Below are 4312 nucleotides of genomic sequence, written 5' to 3' on the forward strand. Positions count from 1 at the left end.
TCAATATCATAAACCATCCATAATTAAGCAATAGAATTTATAGAGCCCTATGATAAATGCCATTTATTACTTAAAATGTCATATGTTTATAAAAATAATATGTATGTTTTCTTCACATATAAGCAAATAGCTCTGTTGTTTTAATCAATTCCTTAGAAGTACAAAATATTTCCATTTAAAAAATTCATTTGATTAAGAATTTAAGTTGAGAATATGTAAATTTATTTTAAGTAGTTGCTTTTGGGAAATGGCAATTTAAACTAAGCGGTCTTGTAACAGATGGATTGTAAAAGATGCTTCATGCATACCTTCTTCTAAGCATGTTTAATTTTTTAGTCTTTTCCTTCCAGAGATGAAATTAGAGGGACTGTTGGTCAAGTAAGGAACAACAAATATCTTTTTCTTTCTTTCTTTCTTGCTATTGTTTCCAACGTATTTATAAGGTACCATGTGATTTTATTGTTGCTTTGTATGTTCCTCCCCCTTTCACTGTATTTGGTGTCAGTGCCCTGCATCTTGTATATACGCTTCTCACATTTGGGGAGGGGAAGGAAAAAACAAAATGCTTAAACAAGGATACAGGTTGACCCATTGAAACAATTTGATGTACAAAACACTATGTTGAAAACGAACTTTACAACTTCGTGGGGGGAGGTAATGGTGGAGGTGGGTGAGGAAGGATAGTAGGGGGAAAACAAAGGAGTGGGCAACAATGCTCAATAGGAAATGTACTCATTACCTTGTTCATGTAACTGTAACCCCTCTGTACAGCATTTTTACAATAAAAAGCATACAAAAAAAAGAACAACAAGAAATAAGATAAATGAACTATTTTGGAAAAAATATATTTTTAATTTCAAGTTAAAGCAGTGTAAACAAAGGACTTCAAGAGTTTTATTCATATAGCTTGAACCATATTCATCTCATCACTTGTACATTAAGATATGTACAAGTATGGCAGGGAGCATTGATAGTTTCTAGTTATTTCAATTCAGTTGCAAAAGTTGCACAGAAATTGGAAATGGGATAAAGGGCATTTTTAACAGAATATTTATTGGTAGGGTTACTAAGGCTGCATACATGATTTATGAGAAGAAAAGACAAAATAATCCTGTAAAAATAAAATTATTGGGCTGTTTGTGAGAAATAGAAAGTACAATAAAATGGAAGAATCACATATAAGTAGAAATGAATGTACAAGCAGTAAATATGTATATAATTCACAAAACTGAGTCCCCAACTAAGGATTTTTCTGCAAAGTTCTGATCCAAAATATTGACATATGATAAAGTCCAGAAAATATTGAGAGAATGCTGAGGATGGAAGATGATGTGTATAGGGAGATTTAAATTCTTTACTTCCTTAACAGTTTGGAATGGGCTTAAGAGATGACATTATCAGTGGGTGATTGCTCATCTCCAAACTACTTCTACTTTGTAATTTTTTGAAAAAATAGGACCTATGTGTTTTCTGAACAAGTTTAGAGTCTCCAAGGAAAACAATGAAGCATGAATAGAGTTATCTTAAAAGGGTTCTGGAAATACACTTGTGACTTTTAGGGGATAAAAATGTCTAAAAGGTGTGTTTCTTGCATATTGATTTACTGTCCTTTAGATATATCCCCAAGAATGATATGTGAATGTGTGAGGTCATAGGTTAGATTTATTTTTACTTTTTTGAAGGACCTCCATACTGATTTCCATAGTGGTTGCATAATCATTTACCTTTTCATCATAAAAGTATAGAAGTTCCTTTTTTCCTTCATCTTCACTAACATTTGTTGTACTTGTTTGCTATATGTTTACCATTCTGACTGCAGTCAGTGTTTCATTATGGTGAAGAATGCTGGGTATTATGTATTCCATGTGGATACATGGAACTTAAATCATACAGAAAAAAAATAAACCATTTGTGACCATACCATTCCATATACTTCTAGCCATAGGACCACTGGTTCCCAATAATGCTTAGAGCACCTATATTTGCCTTTAATCTCATCTGTTTCCAAATGTTTGTAGCAATACAAAATAAATGCACATGTAGATGCATTCATTTATCCCTCTGCTAATAAGACTCATTTACACTGCATTATTTTAGAGCATGCAGGGGACTTCTGTTATGCAATCTTCTAATATATTTCCTTTGGTTTCATTTCAGTTTCACAGTTAAGATATGAACTAGAAAGAAAGCCAGAATATTTAATCATAGCAGACATGATAAAGTTTGTACTAACTCAATAATCACAGTCTTTTGGTAAGAAAAAAAATTAAAGCTAAGAATTACAATATATTGTTTTCAAAAGTTTGTGAGTTAAGTTCTTACCACAATGTGTGTGTATTTTGAAATGACAGAATTCAAAATATAAGTTTTTATTCGACTTCTGTTTTGTAGAAGTATGCATAGAAACTGGGGCCAATGTACCAATGAGCTGTATCTCCAACCCTCTGCTTGCTTTTATATTATTGCTAAATTCAAATAGTATTTTTCTTCTTAAATAATATTTTAGTTATATACTTTTATTTCAGAGATATACAAGGGAAAATTGTACATTAACAAAAATGTAATAAATTATATGTGTTTTTGCATTTTTCCCTTTATTTTTCAGACACCAACAATACGCACCTGTATAAGCACCTATAACTAAACACTAAGCACTTGTACACTATAGTTACTACAAGAATGCTATATAGCTCCAGAATATGTGAATCATGACTGAATCCTTGAAGTAACAGCTCATTATTTGTTAATATTTAAATTTTTTACAAAAGTATAGAGGTCAATCAGCTTTCCTAATGCTATATCTTCTCTAGTCTCTAAAATTATTTTCATCAAATTGAACTACATATCACACTTAAGAGAGAACAAAAATGGTCTTCCAGCTATTGTTCAATTTGCATTATTGTCATCAATTCACTCACATTACTTACATATTAAAAATAAAAATAATTAGGTTTATATGGCAAATATGAAAATAGAAACATTTTTATTTCCACAAGAGAAAATGGCTTTCCAATTGCCTGTTGAAGACATATCCCCCTGTTCATTACCTTGCATTGAGTGCTTATGTTTCTCAGCCTTTGACTTTATTCAATGTTCTTAGGCTACTTTACATGTTTAGGACTACTCAGTTTATTTCTTAAAATCATATTTCATTGAAATTTCACAAATCAAATGTTTTGCTTCCATAAATAGAAATTAATATTTAATTTGAGCTAATTTGAGTACAATTAATAGTCTTTACAAATTCTGTTATCACTTTTTATAATGTTAGACAGTTTTTAAAATATGGAGCAATATATCTTGTGTTTTATTATGCTCATCTTGTCTGGATCCTACATGTAGAGACATAGATAGAGATATTTGAATGCTGAATAGGACTGCTTTCTTTTTTTCTAATCTGACATTCTGAATAGTTTTGGTGCGTTGTATTTTTGGCAAATGTAAGATTGTTATCATCTACATATTCCTTAAGATAAAATAGGATGAAAATAAAATCTAAACACGTCTCAGGAAATATTTTAATTCATGATACAAAATTCTTCTTTAAAAGCAGTGCCTTTTTGTAAAAAATTTATCTTTAAGTAGCTGTAGAAAGGAAGCTGTACAAAGGAATACAATGCATCTTTCTGCTTTAAACTTAATTTTATTGTCAAGGTGATGTACAGAAGGTTTACAGTTATATACATGAGGTAGTGAGTACATTTCTTGCTGAACTTATCTTCCTTCATTTTTTTCCCAGTTTCCCTCCCTCCAAAATCCCATATGTTGTACGGTTCCTTTTCAACATATTGTCTTGTGAGTATCGCTGTTCCATTGGTTGCCCCTTTGTCCTTTGTCTCACCAATTTGTTGTTCCCTTTCCCTTCCCTAATTCAGATAAATGTAGATACAATACCCAGGATACCAAAATCAAATACAGTGACAACAGAGGTTATACTATAGGGAAAAAAACACAAAATAAAAAAGAAACCACATATTACATTAAAAACAACAACAACAAAGGAAAAAAAAACACTTGTTTCCATGTCTTGAAGTTCATTTCGAACAGAGTCATCTTATACAGTCATATACACATATCTATTGAGCTATTCTGCTCATCTGCTAGGACTATCCCAGACATATACTAATTATTACAAATGAGGGAAACCATGTGATCTGTTTCTTTGAGTCTTGCTTATTTCACTTAATATAATTTTTTTCAAAGCTTTCCATTTCCTTATGAATGGGATGATGTGATTCTTTCTGATGGAAGCATAGAATTCCATTGTGCACACACACACACACACACACACACACACACACACACACACACA

This window comes from Dipodomys ordii, unplaced genomic scaffold (assembly GCF_000151885.1).
Source record: "Dipodomys ordii isolate 6190 unplaced genomic scaffold, Dord_2.0 Scaffold8, whole genome shotgun sequence".
Classification (NCBI taxonomy): Eukaryota; Metazoa; Chordata; class Mammalia; order Rodentia; family Heteromyidae; genus Dipodomys; species Dipodomys ordii.